Below are 22,735 nucleotides of genomic sequence, written 5' to 3' on the forward strand. Positions count from 1 at the left end.
TTTGGCAGATTAGTGCAATCTTGTTTGTCTAGAGAAGGATAGATTTAAGCTTGTCAAGCAGGAGCATCCAAGTGAGAAGCACTTACCTTAAAAGGAAGAATGGAAATCCCTGCTTGGAAAGAGTGGCTGAGGATTATTTTTAAAAATAAAAAGCTGTTTATTAATATGTATCAAACACATAAGGTGGTTCTTGTTGTCAGAAAACTGACAAAAAGGGGTAAGAGTAATATAAGACAAAGTCTGTCCTTGCCTGTCTCCAACATACTTTACAGTCTGGATGTAGTAGTGCAAAACTGACTTTCGCTAACTGACATTCACTAAGTACATGTGCTGAAACTTCATACTACAAACCATATCAGCTCTTCTGAGGTGTCCTGTTACATCCTCATTGCTCATTTTATTTTCTGTTCAAACTAAACAATGAAATGACCATTTATTAAATACACAACAGGAACAATGTGTCAAACAGCAAGGTGGTAAATAGTCAAAAGCAAATATTTTCTGGAAGACAACCATTTATTGATATGATATATGTTTCCACTTTGGGAAAATAAGGAAAACTGATGAATCACACCTAGTATTGATCTCATCAATTTTTATTTCCTTACAGCAGTTGTAAATAATTCTAGGTATTAAGGCCAGTTCTGTTTAATATCTTTATCAATGATCTGGACAAGGTAATTGAGCACACCCTCACTAAGTTTGCAGGGCACACCAGGTAAGGCAGAAATGTTGATCTGCTTGAGGATAGGAAGGCTGGACAGGCTGGATTGATGAGCCGAGGCCAATTGTGTGAGGGTCAACAGGACTGCTCAGGGAAGTGACTGAGTCACCATGCCTGGAGGTATCCAGAAGATGTGTACTTGTGATGCTTAGGGAGGTGGTTTAGTGGTGGACATGGCAGTGCTACCTTTATGTTTGACTTCATGATCTTAAAGATCTTTTCCAACCTAAACAATTATATGACTAGAAGGAACAATGGGTAATAACATGGGTTTGTAAGTAGAAAGATAACAAGTTGGGCCCTGATAGGGTAGTGATAAGGACATTTTCTTAAGGTGTCAATGACTATAGTAGTTGTTGCTAAATATAGAAGTGCATCTGCTTGAGGAGATCATGACCCATTTATTTTTTTTTTTTTGCTTGCTTTATGAGCCCTCTGTGCCTTTGAAGGTACATTCAGAATAACCTGTTTTGTTCCTTCATGGCCTTTCCTTTCTTCAACACTGCATTAGTCAGAAACTTCATACCAAAAGATGTGAAAGCAGCATAGGCTCTACATGGTTTTTCATACCACCCCCAGATGTCTGAAATAAGATAACCTTAATTTACCCTGGAAAATTAGGTAAAAGACAAATTTAGATGTTATACAGTTACATAGCTTCAACAAGACAATCTGGGGAAGACTCAAAGTCATAGCTGCTCTATGTCTGACAGATTCTTAATAGAGTCAAATTATTTGGTACCTATTAGGGCAAATCTCTACTGAGAGCAGGGCTGTTGACCCTGCTGGGTCAACAAAACTTATCAAATGGAGAGATGCCTAGCTGAACTCAGTGATTTGGCAGCATTATGATGCTGACTGGCAGAATTCAGCACATACAAAGATTGGAATGTATTTCTTTTTCATTTGTTTCTAGCTTCACCCCTTCTCCCCTACCCCTCCAGTTACCAAAGTTGCCATAAGAGGAGAGTAAGAAAAACATATTTTTGTATATTTATAATCTTGGGGCAGGTTGAACTTCACCTTGCTTAGATTTTAATTTCAGCTACTCGAGGTATATCTCGACTGGAATAATTCAACATCAGCACCCTGCTTCTTGAGTCAATACTGCTCAGTACTTGTGAAATTAAAGCTTTTTCTAAATCTTGCAAGGCTGTTGATAGTTAACCTCTCACATTCTTGTGTTGCACTTAATATTCAGACCTTCCTACACTACCCTGGACAGAACTGTCAAGATGGACAGTATAAACCCAAGGAGTGATTGGTGGTTGTTTTGGGGTTTCTTTTCAACTGTACTACAGAATCAGTATTTTGCTCAAGTGGAGACATTTGCTGAAATGAATTCCAAATTAGCCTTTGCTTGCCCAGAATAAGATTTGGAAAGTCTGCTGTATATTTTAACTTTCCATCTGAGTTTGTCCTGTAAATGAAAATTACTTAAGCTTAAAGTGAGAATGAGATTTACTAAAATGAGAATGACACTTACTTAAGCCTTAAAGTGAGAATTATTCAAAGTTAGAGTGGGCAACAGGTATCAAAAAGAGAATTGATATTCCCTGCCTTCCAGTCCAGACTCTAGATCAAGCTAATATCTAGGTGTGCTGAAAAGCATTAAAATTGCTTGCCAAAAGAGAACTTGAGTGAGGTTGTAATAAGGGGTAGGAAATGCACACTGAAAACTCATGGTATGTGCCTTCTGTTCTATCTACTGTAAGGTTTTGCTTTTTCTTCATAGTCAGTTTCTTGTTACAATATTCAACCCAAAATTTAGGAAGAAAAATATTAAATTCATATCTATAATATCCTTCAATGCCTACAGATATTAAAGCTGACAAGTAGTTTGGTGAGCAGGATGGCAGATGGTTCATATCTGAGCAGAAGAAAGAGCAGCAACAAAGAAAATAATATTACCAAGTGTGATAGTAAAGTTTAAAAGCAGGAAACGTAGCTGTGTGCTAGGCATTAGCTAAGAGATTCTTCAAGGGAAGAGAGTTTGGAAAAACAAGAGTTCAGAGAATTCCTGATTACTGCCTAAGCACATCCATTTGTTTTGCTTTAGACAAAGTCCTTACCAGCAGATTATATGTGGCAGGAGTAGACAAATATTTTAGTAGGTGATTGGCTCAAAAAAAACCTTGAAACCAAATGAAGGGGAAAGGAAGAAAATGCTACATTTGAAGATGGTCTGGTTAATTGTATAAGGCAACAGAGCAGTAGGGGTAGAATGCCATGAGGAGCAAATGGAAAGTCTTTCTCAAGGTGATGGATACCAACAATCTTGGACTTCAGGTCTGCAGAACCCTGGCTGCTAATACTGCCTTGGGCTTGTACTCAGGATCTGGCTCCAGCATCAGGCAAATGGCTGAAGATGGACTTGGAGGTGTTCTGAAAGATTTCTGAGTGTCTTAAATTGCTGGGCATAAAAAGATAGAAGATGAAGGAAAGTTAGAGTAGCCATAGCTACTTTGATCAATGCAGTAGAAATGTTATTTTCTAGGTTTTGACCAGAGAGTGCCCTGATTTATATCTGCTTGTCCCTTCTGCATGTTAAACTCCAAATGCCATTTTTCCCCAGAGTTGTTAATGAGAACTGTGTTAGGACACCTTTGACTTATGGTACAGGTTTACAATCAAGAACTCAATTCAGAGCTCTCCCTATACCATTATTTTTATTTCAGTGGTTTTGATTGCTAAAAATTGAAAAACGGAAGTGCAGAAAGTTGTGAAATTTGGATTGGGGCTGCTATGGTTCTTTATTTTGGCATCTTGTTCATGAAATAAGCATACACAGAAATGTTTATTGTTGTCATTGTTACAGAATGTGCTATCTACATCAGAAAAACATATGCAAAAACTGTGTGCCCAGTACAACAGTTACTGTGTAGATTAAGTACAGTTGTTTTCTGTGCAAAATTGGAATGTGCTGAGATCCTAACATTGTCATAAATTTTTCTTCTTTCATGTTACACAAACTGCTTGATATAGTTGCTAATTTTTTTTTCTTGATAGAAGAATGACTATTCTTTTCTGCTTTAACACATTTGTTGGCTTAGAATACAAATTTCTGTAGTATGTTTTGTTCAAAGAGACAAGTAGTGCATTATCCATGTCAGGGCAGGACTATGAAATACAGAACATTTTTCTGGAGAATTTTCCTGGATGACTGGAGAATTGTATTTGGTTTCACATTTATCTGTAAACTTGTATCTGTTGTGCAGTAGTTTGATTGACTGATGCAGCTTCTGGTTGGTATGCATCCAAATGTACTTGTTTATTGCTCACTCCCCTTATTATCCATAAATCTCTCAAGCCTTAGGTACCAGCAGCTGCACTATATGAATGTAAAACAATGCATCTGCTGGATGAGAATGCAAAATCTCTTACATAAGAGGAGAAAGTAAAGGCAGAGTGTGCAAAATTGTTAGCAGAATTGCAGCACCTGTGGACATTTCAGAATATTTAGACTCTTATATGTCTTAAGCCAGATTTTGAAATTATACTTAGGCTCTGTAATAATTAAGTCCTCAATGCCTTTGAAATGCCTGGTAGGAAATGACTGGTTGAATAAAATTTTTGTATGCAATGTTATCGCTTGGGAGTTTTTTCATTCTTTTGAGTCCCAAATGGTGTTTGTGTTGCATGCCTTGGTTTGGTTATCTTGAAAGTGGATAGAATATTTGAGAACAGATGTTGGATTGGTTAACTGGTAATGGATAAGAAGTGAGATCAGAACTATTTGTATCTGATTCGCTTTCCATCATTTAATTGTTGTAAGGAGAGGGACTGTTACTAGGGGGCCTTACAGGTATTTGCAGGGTTGTGGAGAAACAGAACGCAAAAACTATAGAGAATTTCCCCAGAATCTATCCTTAAATTTCATGAGTGTCTTGTGACTTCCCCTGAGTGTACTCTTTAAAATATGACAGAGCTCAGAACTTGACAACCCTTTCTAAAGGGTGCTGCAAGGTGTGTGGGGTAACGTGTTTTCAGTAGTCTTAAGGGAAGTTGTTATTGATACTGAATTGTATGCAGATGGTCATGCCTGTCTACTCAGAGATGTAGAAATTGTTGCCAATTATGTTAACTAAGTAACCATTGATGTTAGTTTTTAAAAATCAAAAAAAACATCCTGTATCAACACTGAAGCTGGTTGAAAGCCAGAGAGACTCTCACCGCTGACTAACTCATCACATTAAAGAGAAGAAATAGAGGACCACCAGTACAGAACAGGGAGGAGACAAAGAGGGAGAGGAACACCAACTGAGAAACAAAAGGCTCATGCGGGGTTAGACTAGATGATTTCTAAAGGTCCCTTCCAACCCTACCATTCTATGTGTACTTGTTTGTTTGTTTAGGTGGTTTTGGTTTTACAAAGTCAAGTAACATAATGCCAACTACCACATTACAGGTCTTCCTAAGGAAGTCTGCATTGCAAACAGGTTTGTAGGACTCTTGGCAGTTACAAAATGCAGTCAGTAAGTTGTAAGGTTTTGCAGCAACAAAGGTCAGGCAGGTCAGTGATGGGGTTGCACTGTGCCTGCTCAAACTCTATAGCAGAGTGAGAATTTAAAGCGGTGTTCATCCTGTACTGGGTCTTGTAAGCCTTCTGTTTTCACTGATAAGCACATTGAGTGTAGGCTTTTTCTGTTTTTAAACCTGCCCTTTTAAAAATAAATTTCATGTGTGCATGGGCCACAGACATTCATTAGTTTCTGTTCTTGTTCTAAGCAAAAACCCTTTTCTCTCCTTTAGTTAATCAGCCCAGTTATTTTCAGGAAGTTGTTCTAGATTCCTCATAACTTACCTTTACAATCCATGAACCAACTAAAAACTGTAGCATCTGCTTAAAAGTAAGATTTGAAAACCTAATGTATTTGAATTTTCTTGACTTCTCTACTTGTTTCTTGAGTTGGAATTGAGTTCTCACAGGAGATAGACAAGTTTTCTCTTCCTTTTATATGTAACAAAATAAAAAGCTGAGATAATGACCCCTGGAGCTGAAATTTTCAGAGGTCTGCTCAGTAGAACCCTAAGACCTGGCCGTAATTTCTGTATAATTATCAATTTTAGCTCTTGACTCAGTGTTCTGTTGCCTTCATTAATGTCCTGCAGAGGTACAGGAGCCCAGTCTAGAAATAAAGTGTGATATTTTTCCAGCTCACAACATTGATTTTGCATTACTCAGGTGACACAAAGGGAATGGAAACAGTGAGTTTCCCCTGTCTAGAAATTCTACCTTTGTGATACTTCTTTGCTGTCAGACTCATTGTTATGCAAGGGAGTAGCAGCAGCTTCTTTTTGGCCATTTTCATAGAATCAAGAATGGTTTTGTTTGGAAGAGACCTTGAAGATCATCTCATTCCAACCCCACTGCCATGGGCAGGGACACCTTCCACCAGATCACATTGCTCAAAGCCCCATACAGCCTGGCCTTGAACACTGCCAGGGATGGAACATCCAAAACCTTTCTGGGTATACCTCTCCACTCTCACAGGAAAGAACTTCTTTCTTACATCTAATGTGCGTCTCCTCTCTTTCAGTTTGAAGCCATTCAGAAAGACAATCTGTAAAAGAGACTTGTTATCTTTTGTATGGCAAAGCAATTCAAAGGCTTTTCTATCTTGTGCATTAGGAGAATGAGAAGTCAGCCCTAAGAGTACATTGAAGAAGGTGAGGCCTGTTGGTATATAAATGTAATGCTCACTAGTGCTGCGCAACATGTGTATGGAGTGCCCTGTAACTTAGATGCTTCTTGCTAATTGCCTTTGGCAGTACATTTTAATTACTATGCCAATTCTTTTACTAGATTATACAATTTGTAATGTGGCATTGTTTGATTGAACTGATCAATTTGGTGCTGCCACAATGTTTTATGAGGTTTCAATTTGCTCATAAGAAATGTATTTGGTACAGGGCTATGTGACTTTCCACTGCATACTGTGCATGTCCTGTGCTTGAAAGAGGAAATACCCAAGCAAATTCTAAATGAATTAGGTCAAGTTGTAGAAGCAGTTTAGCTGCAACAGCACAGAGCTCAGCAAAAGCCAATTAATCTGCCTGCTTGCATTAATACTGCTCTGCCTGCCCCTCTCCCTAAAGAAGAAAAGTAATTTTGTCTGTCTTCAACCCAGTAACTCCCATGGGCCCCCTTTTCAACATAATTTACGTGTATTAATCACAGCCTGGTTTTCTTTCCTGTCTTGTCCCTCTTGCATTATTCTGATCTGGTTTGAATGGATGACAAATGTAACAACAAAAGCATAAAGTTCAAGGTCAAAAAAGGATCTTTTGGGTCTTGAGAATATCTTCAACAGTAAATAAAGAATAAATCTCTAGCTTAATGAATCTGAAGAGCTTATATCACCATACAGTCACCTCAGGAAAGGAACTGGGTTGCTGTCTTCTATAAACTTCTCTGTTAGTGTGTTAAACTTCCCTAATGGGCTTTTTTTATTATTGACTAATTAAGCAAAGTATTCTGTTCTCTTACTGCCCTTATGCTCGCAAAGCTCCTTTTAGTATCTGTGTTCAACATGCCCTTTAGAAAATAAGATCGCTTGTTTTTCTAGTCTTCCATGTAAGTCTCTGTTCTGCACCATCTGATAAAGTAAAGGCTTCATGTTTCATGTATATAACAGTAACATTAGTTTTGACCCAAGGGCTTAGCCAAAAGTAAAGATTCTGTGAAATTAGCAGTTAGGAAGACAAGCTGGTAATACCCGGATAGACTCAATGCAGTTATGGCTACAAAAGAACGAGCAAATTCTCTCATATGAACAGGACCCAGCAAGCAAAAGGAAGTTCTTCACAGCTTTAGTACTAAAGCTGTTGGAGAAGAGCCTTTCCCACCACTTCTTCCTACATCCATACTCTGTTTTCTAGCTTTTATACCCCTCCTTTGATATTTGTCCTACTGCTTCTCACATAACTTGCCAAAACTTCACATACAATTTGTGGATTCCTCAGGTTCTTTGCTTCTGTCATATTGATCAAACTCTCCACTTAAGTGAAGAACAACCAGAGTACTTTCCTAACCTGTAAGTCTGCCTTTTTCTTACGTGTCATATATCTGAGGCTAAAGTAGAAGACTTTATTTAATCTAGCCATTAAAATAACTATTAATGTCACCAAATCTTAATTGTGCTCAGATGTGCAAAATATCTCAAATTTCTAAATATCTGTGTCACTGTTGATAGATTTCTTTAATCCACTTTGCACAGCTGCAGCAAATTACTTTTTTTTTCCCTAACACATACTTTATGCTTGCAAATGCTCTGAAAAATCACCAAGAGCTCTGTGGAAGCTGCTGTTGTAGTAATTGCAAACAGTTGTATAAAATTATGCTGTCATACTGTCTGTTCTGACTAAACTCATATTTGTATGGGGTATACAAATCTATATAGTAAACTGGAGAGAATGGGTCCTTGACAGTTCTATTAAAAGGCAAATGATAATTCTTCATGGCATAACTTGAGGAAAAATATAAGCAGTCGGCCTTTTTTTTCTGAGACCAAAATGTAGTAAAATACACAACTTAACAATCAACTGCATCCAAAAGTACTGCAGAGATTTTACATTTACATCCCAATCACAAAAACATTGTCTTTAATTCTGTTGAACATTACGTGAAAGTGAATGACCAGCATGTACCAGTGGGATGAACTCAATCTGCTTTGTACTAGCACATTATACTGCTCACTACTGAGTGACTTCTGGTTTTCCTTTCTCAGCATTCAAAGTAAGAGTGGGGCGGTATCTGACAAGACAAGATGTGGTGTCCATCTTTGTGCTTAGCACATTTGGAGTTCCACTTTGATTATACACAGGAGTGGTATCATGGCAGAGCATCCTAACAGTGAAACTTTAAAACACTGCTGCCACGTTTCTCTCCCTAGCAAAGATAACAAAGTGGAAAGTCACGTTCTGCTCTTTCATGTCCATGTTCTGTGGTCATCCAAAGGGAAGAACTGTTAAAGAGTCGTCTCCAGTTTGCTCCAAAGGGAAATGTTTATCCTCAAAATTGCATTTTCTTAAGACAATTTTCATAAACATACAATTTTATGGGGCATAAATATTTTGTTTTACTTGGTTATTTGGCCCTGGAGTGTGTTTAATTTTGTAAAAGTCAGCCTAATGGACTGTAAGAAAAAGAAGATGTGCACTTGCAGAGCAGCTAATGAGGCTCTGTCACAGGGACACTGACTTTAATGCAGGCTAGAGCTGTGTGCCTTTTTTTTAATAAGATTTGGCATACCTGTATGTCTTCAGCCTCTTATATTACTGCTTAATACATGACTCAACCGCTGACTGAGAATACCTTCCAGAACTAAGGTTCATATTGCAGGCCTTAAATTGTATTAATTCTTCAACAAGGATTTCTTCTCCAGGTACTGTGACAATCGGTAGGTAAGTATTTAACAGCTCCCATGTAATTACTCTGCAGGTATTCAAACTTGTTTAAATAGTGTATTGAACAGGGAAGAGAAGTCAATGAGACATCAAAATTACTCTTGTAGGCTGTCCAAACAATCTAAACAGCATTAGCAAAAATAATAAATAAAAGAAATAAAGGAAGAAGTGTATATTGTGATGGCCTTGTGCAGCAGTGTGAGCTACTCAAAAGACAGAAGAAAGCACAGTGTATAACTGCAGTTCTTTTATCACTCTGTATACACCTAACCTGTAATTATCACAACATGATTTTGCAAGAGTTCTCTTTAGAAATGTAATTTTAAGACCTCTATCTTGAATTCTGAAACCAAAAGGGCTTTGACCTGAAACATATTCCTAGCTTATGGAAAAGAGCTTCATCTTCAACTCTTTTATCTGGAAGTTGTCACACAAATATTACGAGAACGTATTTTCTCTATAAAAGTATTCCCTCCATTGAACAATTCTAGGTAAAGAACAGTTCATGAGGCAGAAATTTCCTTTCTAGGTAAAAGAGATCTAAGGAAAATCTCTAGATTATGACAGTTTTCTCACAGGTGGACCAGTAGTGGATTGAGCAGCCGTGCCAGCCAGAACAGCACTTTGGTGTACCTTACGGGATGAAATTGCTCTTTTGGTGGCAAATCTTTTCTCCTCAGCCTTAAAGAATTTGACTCAAAGATGCTAGTCAAAGCTTTTTATCTCTTTTATTCTTTATCAATGAGGTCTTTTTTGTTTTGTTTCTGGTGATTATGGCAGCACCAAGAGGTACCCAGTATGGTTTTTGCTTTTTTTCATGTGCTGTGTTTTGTAGGAATGTAGGAAGTGATAGTGCAGGACCTTGAACAGTTTCTTTTGGCAAAGCATTTGAATGCATTTGTTTGTGTGAATATATTGCTGATCCAGTACAGTAACTGACAGATGTTCCAATATGTGTCTGGAAATTACAACTGTATAGACTGGGAAATATATCAGAGGGATATCATTTGATCTATAAATATGTCAAGTGGATAAATATAAAGGAAACATAAGAGTTATTGAAGGTGAAATATGTTGACACAAGAATGAATGGGTTTAAATTGGTGCAGTGTGGATTTAGAATAAAAATCAAAAGAAAATTCTTGCATGTCAGAAAAATCAGGTTCTGCACCTTGGAGCCTGAGACATGTTTAAGACTTTAGCTAGTCAGCATAATAGTATGATGGTACAAATTACTCATAAGCACTGCCTTTTTCCTGCTATGGTTGCTGGACCTCCGTAGAAGTTTTCCATATGTGGGTATGAAAGCTCAAGCTTTTGCTGCCCTGCTAGGTTTCTGCTACTGCAAGTCTTTGTCAAAAGTAGTAGTCATCATCTCAAAATGGATATCTAATAGCAAATCTAGGTGTCTCCAAGCTAACCTGATCTACCTAGTATGAGTAACAATAGCAATGTCAAAGAAGAACCAACTCCAAAACCACAAGGTGTTCCTAGATGATGATAATTCATGTGTGGCTGTTCTTCTGTGCTGCAGTAACTATATGTAGGTATACCTCCTGCTGGCTAGTGGAACATGTGAATGTAAAGATAGGGGCAAAAGTCACTTGTATTTCATACAATTCAGATGTTACCCCAGAGAAATAAAATTTTCAAGAGAGCTGGAAAAGTATGAACCCAAGACAACTGGTTTCATTCTGAAAGTGACTTCAGCTTTGTTTTACAAAGGTAAGGTATTTGGTTTAGGTTTTAACCATGTGTTAGCCTTTTATTGAAGGGAAGAAAATCACTAATCCTCAATGGCGTGTGCATTTGGCAAATAAAAAACAGAGGTAGATGCTTTTTTTATCTTAAAAATTTCATTTTAGTTAGTTTTATGTAGTGCTTAAAAAAAAAAGAGTACTACAGTTTGCAATGGACAACCCTTTTTCTTTGAGGAAAACTATATTGCTGCTGCTGTTCTCTGATATTAAGGAAAACTAATGAATTCTCCACAAACCTTTCTGAATATAAAAATCATTTGCTTTTAACTGTGTAGCTGTTAGAGGTAATGGTATTATAGCAATAGCTGGAAGTACTTCTTCATTGATATCGGCTTATTTCCAGGATATTTACTGATTCTTTGTAAAGCTACTGTGAAATATAAATACCTGCTTCTAATGCTGCTGGCAGTTCAGGGAGAAATAAATATGGTCTCTTCTGTAACACAGATTTCAGACCACATTTGATAAAATGGACTGAGGAAATAGCAGGATGAGATTGTTACTCCATACAGCATTTCAGGGGAAAAGACCACTTTTGGTGAATGCAATGAATGAAGCAGCTGACTGGGAAGATCTGCAGCCAGATTCTCAGAAAATACAGGTATTATTTTGCTGGAGCCTTACAGCTCCTCTGCAGACCAATATTTCTACTCCTTTAAGTGTTCTGGAAAAGAGGGTGGGGGTGAGAAGCGTATTCTAGATCTCTCTTTTCTGCTGTTTACTGACACATACATGCTCCAAAGAGGAAGTAACTTGTTTAACAATCTGATTAATGAATTTGAGTTGGAATGATGTGGTAGAATCTACACATTAAACACAAACCTTAGATTATCTTTTTCACTATTGTCTGGTGTCTTTATGCCATTGTAATGGGACTTCTCTTTCTCACTGATTACAGCTCCTTTAAAAGCTCCTCCTCAATCCTGCCACCAACATGACAGTGAAATAGATGTGTAGCTAGAGGAAAAAGAGGCACTAGCTACTCTTCTCAGTTTTGAAGCTGTGTACAGGTAAAATAAAATATTTTTCAAAAAACTAGAACATCCAAACTCCAATTTTGATGAGACTCAGCTTAACATATTTAGCTTCCCAAAGTTTGCTCTGAAATCACTGTTTTCATCTCAAGGCAGCAGCAATTCTACTTCAGTGGGGTTTGGAGCAGGCACAGGAAAATTGTGCGGCTCAACATTGGCACCTTTTTGCCATCTTTCAGGTTAATTTTCCAACGTAACCTTACTCTAAACTTGAAATTCTGACCCTCAAGTAAAGTATAAATAGAATGGAAATCACGATAGAAGTGTCTTTATCTCTTTTTCCTTTCACTGTATTAAGCTTTGTGAACATTTTCCAGTGCATCTGACTCTTTTATAACTATTTGCTCTGTAATATTGCCACTTCAAAAAACAGAATTTTCCATGTAAGCTCCCAGCCCAGTACCTGCAGCCTTGCCAGTTGAGAGGTCACCTGTCAGTTTGTGCTTCCACTTTAGCAGGACATATTAGCAGATAAAATGCAAGTCCATTTGATAACCCAGAGCTTTCCCTTTCACCTTGCTGTGTGGTCAATGTAACTGTATTCATAAATGAATGAATTTGTGATGCAGTTTCATTTAGCAAAAGATATAAACAGGCACACGTAGCAGACTTGTTTGCTTTCCTCCTGAAATGCTGATATATTATGTATTTCTCTTGTATTTTGAAAGCAATTTCTTCTTTTTGTGTCACATACACTTTTGATTTTGTGACTTGCTACAAAGAGAAGACCTTGTGGTGAGGGATCTGCTAGAAGTCACTTGTAATATTTTCTAGAGGTTTTATTGGAATTCACATGTGATACGTAATATTTCATATTTCATGATCATATACAGGTCTAACTAGCACGTTTCAAGGGGGGAAACATCTTTTCATCTGGGTAGGAGATTATCCAAAGACTCTGTTAATTAAAACCCTATTAGAGTTCACTCGTTTGAACTTGTAGTTTTCCTTTTGTACAGACCTTAGTTCAAAATTCAATTATGTCTCATGTAAAGGTGACTTCCATATTCCTGGCTCTAGTTCACCACTGATGAGAGAAGAAACATATATTTTCTATATTTACTTTATATTTACTTTGTAGACATATAAATGCTTTGGATAGTACAGGAACAGTTAGTACATTTTAGTCCTGCTTAGATACTTAGCTGCCCCTCATAGCATGTATCAAACAGTGTTTTACCCTACACTTAAATCTTAGTTGTGCTGGCACAGTCCTTGCAGAGCTGTACCTGCCCAGCACTGTGTTACCTGCTATGCTGGTTGACCCATTTTGCAGAGCTTGTGAGTTGCTCAAGTTGTGAAGTAAAGTGCAGAGGTGGAGTGAAGCATGGAAGAGGCAAACTCCTCTTGCCATGTTGATAATTCATGAAAGTTGAATAGTCTGTGGAGAAGTAAAAAGACTGGACTTGAGCTCACAGCTTTGCTCTGAGAAAAGTTCTACTAATTTAAAACAAATGAGAAAATTTTAAAAAACATCAAGCATGGCCCCTAAGCAGCTTATATTATTATTTCTTTCTTTTATTTCTGCTTTCTTATTGACATATCTAGTTTGTTTGTATTGGAGAACAATCCAGACCTTCCTTTTCTCTGCTTTGGTTTGTCAATATAATTTATACCCTAGTAGAAAGGTCTTATAAGGAAAATATTGTATTCCTCAATATCATTAACATCCAATTGATAAGATCTTTAAACCTGGAAGGCAAAAGGACCTTTGATGGGAGAATGTTCTCCCGAGACTTATTGGGAACTATTACATTCTTTGATGTCCCTGAATATATTATGGAGAAGAAACAAGAAGAAAGAAAACAAATGCACTGTGGTCATTCAAAGCGCAGGCATTACTGAGATGTCTCACAAAGTGCAGGCCATAGTGGCTCTTCCAATCATTCGTACTACGGCCATAGTGGCTCTTCCAATCATTCGTACTATCTGTTGCCTTTTTCTGTGAAGGCTTTTTACAAATGAGCTCCACAGTCATCTAAACCACTTCCCCTGGCTTTGAAATAATGGTTTGTGTTTATGAAGGTCACAGAATGAATTCTCCTCCTTACTGGTGCTTTTTTTTTCTTCACATGTTGCTCTCTGTGGGGTGCTGCAGTAATTTGTGAGTTGACTTGAGGGCCAGATGTAAACTGCCAGTGTTGCAGGTATCAGCATATAGGTACCATTCTGGTTGGCTTGATTGGCAATTAATTTGTTTGAATGGCTCTGACAGAGTGCTTAGGTTCAGTGAGTTTAATATTTCCATAAAAGAGGCCCTTTGGCACTATTCTCACATTATATTCATAACAATTAATTGTAGTGTATCATCATATACAAATGAAGGCAAACAACAGTGTTAATTTTGCTGCTCTTGCTGTAGGTGATTCTGGGTTGTTCTTTTGTTCCAATATGCTATTTTTTACTACTCTTGATAGCAACTACTAATTCTTTTTATGTCTGCTTCAGATCTCATGGATGAGTCATATCAACCATCCCAAACATTAATATTTCTAGGCCACGTTTTTTATGTGTGTTTATAAAAGTTAAGGTTTTACTGTATTTACAGTAGTAAAGAATTTTAACACCTTCAGTATTGAAGCATAAAAGTGGTTAAATAACTTCTCAGATTGTTGCATACATATCAGGAGTTATAACTTCATGTCACATATCCAAAGTTGCACAAGATGCTCAGCGCTCTGAGGGAGATCTGATGGTCATTTTTTGCCATCCTTTTTTGCTGCTACTTGTTTGTTTACATTATTAGCTAATGGCTTCTAAGCAGAATATCCTTCCATAAACTTTGAATAAAACTAAGCAGCTTAGGCATAAAAACAATAGCCACAGTTCCATTTGCATGTACTGTATCTGACTCCATGGTATGGAGAATTATTTATTATTATTTATTATTTATTATTTATTATTTATTATCCTGTCTGTGGGTTCATAAACACAATTTGGTCTGATGTTGTCAAAGTGTGTGTGCCAACACCCACAATCCAATAAGAATGACACCATTGGAGCTGCTACAGCTCCAGGTATGAGATACATTTCCTTGATGCCTTGGTAAATATACCTCAACTCTGTAGTTTTCACATCTGAACAAATAACTCATCTCACTATCTCACTTCAGAACTGTTGTGATTCAGTCACGGTGCTCTGTACACTGCAGAGATGTTGGCCAAACCAGTGTGCTTCTTGAGCATACCTGTCTTAGTATTCAACAAATGTCAAGACAGGACTTTGTTAGAGAAAAATGGAGCTCTTCTGCTATTTGTAGTTGGATACCATAAATAGACTGACAATTACCAGTATATTTCTATTAAGACTGTTTATACAGTGCAGCAACCTCACAGGACAGTGTTTGGGGAAGGCATCGGATAGGTGACTTGAGAGAACACTCATATTGGAGTTCAGAAGTGTTCTTGCTCTTAAAGGAGCCTTTCCTTGAATCTGAAAACACAGTATAGTAAAATAATTACCTTAAGTGTCTGTGTGTAACCACCAATTTTAAATAAAATGTAACCATTCCAATGTTTTGGTAACAGAAAGCAAAAATAAACCTCTTTAGTTTCTCTAGCAAGCCACTTACACCTGAATTTTTGTCCCTTTAATGTTTGATACTGAATAACTACAGTGCAATCAATGTTGTGTATGTGCATGATTTACTCGTGACAGACAACAAACATGCAGCAGCTTTTGGGAAAAAAGAAAACCAAAAAACTCCTAGTTGAGTTGTAAAATGAAAAGAGAGGGAGTTAACATTGAAAAAAAGAAGAGATGTGCCTAGATTTGGAGTACTTGCCTTGCTGTCCATAATACCTTATTGCAGATACAGGACAATTGCATTGTAATGGAAGTATTTTTGTGAACTGGCATTCAGTATTTCCTCCATTGAATCATAAGAGATGTTGGATATGCTGTTTCTTTCTGATAAAGTTCACTTCAGTAAGCTCTTTAAAGCCTTCGAGTATATGGCTCTGTGAAATTGAAAAGAACTAACAAAACAGAGAGATGCTTCTCTTCTTCCTCACTAAACAGGGGAGACCTATGTAGCTGAGAACAACCTCTTTTAAATAAAACCCCTTTAAGCATCACATATGTGTGAATATTGCTCACCTCCAACTGAATCTGAGGTGTAAAGGGACTTCCATGCCTGATTTCCATGAGAAAGGACTGTGTGTAAGATTTGCAAGAACATAGGAGATCTTAATAATGTCAAACTTTTGATAGTTCAGGAATATGGGTTCAGAGACTCCACACACACAGGAGTACCTGTTGCACAAGAGACCAGCAAGCTCATAAGGCAAGAAAGGCCACAAATATTGAGAAGTTTTGATGAGAACTTATGTTCTTTTAACATCATCTGAGCCTGAAACACAGGACTACTGGGAAATGAGGCTCAGTGATGCTGCTGTGTAAGGCAGCTTCCTACATGATGTGTGAGATGACACATAGAGTAATCAGAGTGCAAATAATTCTCTTGCTACATTCTACATTATTTAAAATTCAACAATGTAAGAACTGTCTTCTATATACAGCAAATATGATTAAGATTGTCAAAACTGGGTGTATAAAGAAATGTAGTTCTCCAGATTGAGACAGATAAACACAGCATCTTTCTAAAAAGGCCTGAGAATCCCACATCTCTGAGACTCCCGAGTCCTTTTATGCAAAACTCAGAACTGTTATCTAGACAGTTAAGTATGCATGTAAGAAATACAGCATCTTTCCTGTCATTAGAGGTGTATAATTCACAGCCATTAAAACTTTCAGTCAACATTGTAAAAATCTTGGTGTAAATACATGTACTCTGCTGCTGCTGGATGTGGGTTTTTGACTGCAGTAGTACTAAATTACTTGGTGCGTTAGGGAATAAAGCTATATATATTTTTTTCCACAAATTGATGTACATTCCTTGTCCCGAAGTTGAAGAAAGTAATTAGATTTGAAGAAATTGACAAAAACTTGGAAAATTTTCTGTGCCTTTAGAGGGCTGTAAACACGATTGCGTCTGAAACATTTTCCTGTAGTAGGCAAGTGAAGGACAGCTTAATGATCTGTGGAAGGAATAAAGTAACATTTAGCATGAGAAATGTTTATTGAATGTCATATGTTCCTAAAATGAGGGAGCTATTAGCAATTCCTTTAATGTTTCTGTGAGGATGGTTATATTTTACAGACTCATATTATCAAATACCCATTTGGAAATAATAGTGCAAAAATCCCTACGGTAATTTCAAAGAAACTCATAGACTTATTCCACCTTAATAGACATTTTGCATCATTTATTTAACTAGAAGAGGATTCTTTCTCCCACAGAACACTGCAGTCAAATGAAATCTTTCACGCCTATGACAAGATAAATAATCTAATTCATACATGCTTCCAAAAACTTTCCAGACCATATGTTTTGAAAATATTGAATATTCTTTTGGGGTATGGTTTGCACATTTTTCTGGGTTTTATCAAAAATACAATTCCTCTTCCCTCTCCGATCTAGTTTTATGAGACCTTGTCACAACACAATTGGGAGAGGATCATTTTTGACAATGTAGAGTTTGTCATTTTCTAAGGACTGCATGATTGACCATGCCCATTGCCACTGCAACTCGGTGGAAGCGCCTTACTGATTTGAAACATCTAAACTCAGCTTAGATAAATACATTCAAATCCAGTCCTCAGCATTCCTGCAGATAATGGTGAGCCCATCTGCAGAAACAGCATGATGCCATTGTGCAAACCTAGAGTATCTGTGAGAGTTGGGACTGGGATTTTCTCTAGTGCAAGTCTCAACTCTGCAGGAACCATTAATAACACACAGAAGGACAGAGGAATATATTGCTCCATAGCCTAATTCTCCTGACAGTTCCTCTGTTGTGGCAGAGCCCTAATCACCTGCCATGTGATTACGACTGTGGGACAAATGTACTCTTTGTCATAGATGCTGCAGAAGCCAAGGGAAAGAGCTCGGATTTGTAAAAGTAGGTTAGATAGCTACATTGGTGTTTTGTCTTTGTGATATCCTGGTATGTGAGGTTGGACTTTAAGTTGACAGAGTAAAAAAAAAGTGTCCTGCATGGAGCTAAGCGGAAAAAAAGAAAAAACAATTTTACCCAAGATAATAGATGTGATTCTGTTCTGGACCAGTTCCTGTGTGACCTACACTAGGTGATTCTGCTCTGCATGGGTGGTTGAACTGGGTGATATTTCAAGGTCCCTTCCAACCCTTAAGAGTCTGTGACTTCAGTAATGAACAGGTATAAAGAAGAAAAGTTACATTTTTTTACAATTACAGTGCTAATACAAGGGTTTTACCAATCTGTCAAAACTGCAGAATACCAGAGCTATTTTAATTTTTACGGGAATATTGTTTATAACAGTTTATGCTAATATCAGTAATCAAGTAACCAGGATAAAATGTTCAATGCTTACTGCAGTCTCGTCATGGTGGGGGGAAAGTTGATCTTGGTTTGTAGTGTTCAACACAGATTTAGAGAAAACTTCATAAATGGCCTTGTCACTGTGAGTGACGAGGTTTTATATGGGCAGCTTCATTTTCGTTTGATGTAGTTACTAATTTTCACGGAAACAACATTACATTTCTATCAAATAAGACACCATTTTCAAGTCACCTAGGTGTAGACAAAGACTTCTGTGTGTTTACACACTGTTATTCTGGGATAAATGAAAGTCCTTATACATGTTGAGCAGTTCTGTTGATTTATGAATGTTAAGTACATCAGCAAAAATATATCTGCATATAGTAGCAGCTAACATTTCCCTGCTCTCTCCTCTCATTGATGAAAGCAGTGGATTATTCATAGAAGCAAAATGCTGCATTTGTCTAATACCTAGTACTAAACAATTTGGGCTGGATCTGGTTGAATTCTTAAACAAGTTCTTCACACATTTAGTCAATTTCTTGGATTAATTTCAATAGTATTTGAACTTCAAATGGATTTGAAATTAAAGACATTTCATTCACACTGCAGAATGTATAGGTATAGGAACAGAAATTAACCTGGATATCAGTAGAGATTGCTGATGTTGTTTGATGACGCTATTTTTTTAATTATAATCCAACATAGTGCCTCAAAGAGAAGTGACTTTGTCTGTTAGCTCTAGAGATGGTAATTTAAGATCTTAAAAATTATAGACAAGAGGCAAACTTATTTCTCTGAGCCTACACGCTGCAAATGAGGTAAGCAGTTGAAATTTCCAACTTGCATTGAACCTGTGAAGCTTTGCTATTATTTGTTTTCAGAACTTAACCTTTCAACTTTGCAGGTGCAAACCACAGCGGTAAACTTTTGTCACTCAAAGGGAAAGAAAACAACTCTTTTATTCCATTATTCAGTACTTTGCCTTATTACAGACTTTGCTGGATGTTTTTGAAGTGTTCCTGTGTTATGGAATTGATAGTGGGTGGAGGGATTTTGTCCTGAGGGCTACACTGTAGCCTTATCAGAGCCCTACAAATACTTACAGCAAGTCGAGGCTTTTAACTCCTTTGCCTTTTTCCATACAAATTGAGAAAGTAAACCTTCTCTCATTGTTTATACAGAGAATATATCAGCTTGTGAAGTTTTTGCATAGATATCATAAACCTCTTGGAAACCAGTCAAGTATCTTGTAAGGAATGTGTGTACATATATTCTCATCACTGTCTCTTGACATAGATGAGGCAAATTTTTTAAGTGTCCTACAAAGGGAAATTTCTATCATGTCTTTCAGTGAAGATGCATTGATGCAGTAGTTGAATGATCTTGACTTTATGTCTCTGATTCCCCTGAACTATCCCAGTTTTTCTTCTGCTCTGCTAAAACAGAGTACATGTGTGTAAATTAATTACAGAATAAATCAGTAGAATCTCTCCAAAACAAGCAACAAATTCAAATGTTGTGATTTCTAAAAACTGAGATTTGTAAAATACATTAGTACACACTGATACTTTTTATCTTTTTGATACTGAAAAAGTGCCAAACCAACCTCTGAGAGCATTTGGTGAATTCTCTGTGTCTGATAATTTCCTATGGATGTCAGAGAGAAAGCAGGAGCTATGTACTCTTCCTAATGAATAGAGAAATCCTTTGTCTTGTAACTCTGTGTGTCCACATGCTAAAAGAGGCACCAAAAATATACTTGGGAATTAAAAAAAAATATATACTCTTTTATCTATATTGGTAACCAGTTATGACTTTAGCTTTATTAAATACACAAATAGGCTGATAACTGCATGCTATCAAATATAATAAAACATAATGGATAAGACAGCAGCAGCTTATACCTTCAGATAGTATCCTAATCCAGCTGCCTTTTGAATGGATGGATTTTTCTTCATTTCAGACCAAGTTTGATCAGTCTAATACTTAAGAGTTAAACTTTGTCCCATTCCTTCCAGCCATGTAATCTGTTCTGAGCACTTGAGCTGTCCCAATTGGTAGCTTGAAGCATATTATTGTGTTGCATTATCTGTTCAAGACAATCATCTACCAAGGACAATTTAACAAATCTTATGAGTTTATTGGAACTGATAAATTTCATTTGCAGAGAAAAATACTTTACCATTGCACTCATTTCCTTAAGCTGTCTCGGTCCTTCCAAAGTCAAACTATCCTTAGAACAGATTAGGATGTCTGTTGTGGTCTACAATGACTATTTTCATGTCCAAGACTTTTCTTCTATAAATCAGTGAGATGTACATGTTAGGTTTACATTTCTATTCATAGTGCAGCTTAGAATGTACGTGGCATAACAAAACCTGTCTTTTAACTGGGGAAAAATCTCCATGTTAAAATGACTAATAATAAAGTCCAAGCAAACCACAATCCAGACACGAGGCTGCACGTTCTCTGTGAAGCACTAATAAATTAATCCATTAGTGGGTGTGAATTAATCCTCTCTTGTGCTTGTTATCAAGTATTCCCAGGTGTGTATGTATTCATAAAGTATAAATTAAAATGTCTTTAGTACTAGCAACAAATTCACACCATGCAAGGAACATAAAGCACAGTATTTTTCCCACATCAACAACAAAATACAGAAATATTCATAAAGTAAAATATAAAAGTGAATAATCTTCTTGTCTGAGTAATATATTAGTTCCTAAGAGCATAACAATAGCAGAAAGAAAGAGGAAATCACAATAACACAAATAAAATGCAGTCGCATTATTTGCTTAATGACCCCATCTTGTGGAGCATCGCCCATGCTTCAGCACATTAATAGCTCTCGTATACATTTGTGTTGAACTGAGTCCTTAAAGAAACTGCGTTGCTTGATGGTGAATGACTTGGCATTGCACTCACTGTGTCCGAGGAGGTGTTCTGCAGGCAGTTTATCATTTCTGTATTGTGACAGAATAGCAATACAACGCTCCTTTGTTACACTGTGGTGTGTCAGGGGTCAATACTTCAAATTTTTTGTGTGTGATTCAGTCTTAAATGACCCCCACATCTCACTTTCCTTCCACTCCTGCTGCTGTACAGTTTCCTGTTTAGTCATGTTGATAAACTAAATGGAGATTGTAGGCTGCAAAAAGAAAGTGTGTAGATAATGTGTATAGCCCAGTTAGGAAAGGAGGATTTTTTTTCAGCAGTTCAACATTGACTCAAAAAGGTGATATTACATGATGTTGCTTCATGTGTGAATATCCTTAGCTCCTTGGAGACCAGATTCCAGTGCATTGATTTCTGTTATAATTTTTTTAAGTAAACAGTTGTTTGTATTTTGATCTAGTTTACAGAAGGATTCAAGGTGTGAATTATATGCAGATAATATTGACAGATTTCACAAATACACAAAAAAATAGAGGGGAAAAAACCCCCAAGTTACAAATCTCTGTTAATATAGTATGTTGAATGCACTTCTGATATTTCTGATCTTATGCTCTGATAAAAATAACACCTGTGTGTCAAATGTACCAGGGATGTTTGTACATGAATGCAAGAACACAGATGAGAAGATTGTGTTGTAGAATGCATATATGTTGAGTTGTCTATTTAATACCAAGAAGAAAGATTCATTTGTGCCTGTCCTTACAGCATGCTAATAAGGTATTTATAGCACACATCATTTTATGTTCTTTCTTTTGAGATGCATATTGTTTTCTGCATGAAGATAAATACGTTTAGCAACTATTATATAGATTTGGAAGCTGAGTCAACTGAGCAAGCTGATGCTCTATGCCTTCTCCTGGAAGGATTTAAAGGTTGCAAAAGGTGAATCAGTCCCAGCATTTTCAACAGACAAACAAATATTTAACATTTTCATCACATGTACCAGAGCTGAGAATTTATATGATGAAATGTTTTAAATTACTGTTGGTTTATTTTGGAAAATCCCCTTTTAAGTTCATTATATAGTTCTTAATTAGACTTCTGCAAGTTGCAGGACCCAAGTTAATGAGACTGTGTGTTTCACACAGCTCGCAGTAGTACCTCCAAGCACAGCCAACAGATCAATCTTGCTCTATCTTTCTTGTAATCCTCCTGCTCTCTCCTTACTGCCTTCCTCTCTGCACATAATGCTCTTGAAAACTTTGGCAAAACCATATATTAATCTATTCTGTATTGAGGAAATGTGACTATAAATTGAAAGGAAGACAAGCACTATTGAAATGTTTTGCTATTGTTTTATTTAAAATGGAGATACTACATTTTCCTCAGGGAAAAAAAAAAATCCTCCTTTGTTCTTTATAATGCACATTACTACCTGCCATAGGAAAGCTGAATATTTGAAGTCTAGTGTAGAAGAGAATTGAATTTTGAAGCCTTTCTGGCCATCCCCAGCTTCAGTTAGGATTTGAAGGTATTAATCCCTTACAC

The 22,735-nt window shown here is 36.9% G+C and overlaps 1 protein-coding gene across 1 annotated transcript in view; it reads left to right on the forward strand.

The window, feature by feature from the left end:
- Positions 1–22,735, forward strand: part of NRG3 (neuregulin 3) — a 377,309-nt gene that overhangs the window by 276,741 nt on the left and 77,833 nt on the right.

Source organism: Colius striatus, chromosome 8 (assembly GCF_028858725.1).
Source record: "Colius striatus isolate bColStr4 chromosome 8, bColStr4.1.hap1, whole genome shotgun sequence".
NCBI classification, from domain to species: domain Eukaryota; kingdom Metazoa; phylum Chordata; class Aves; order Coliiformes; family Coliidae; genus Colius; species Colius striatus.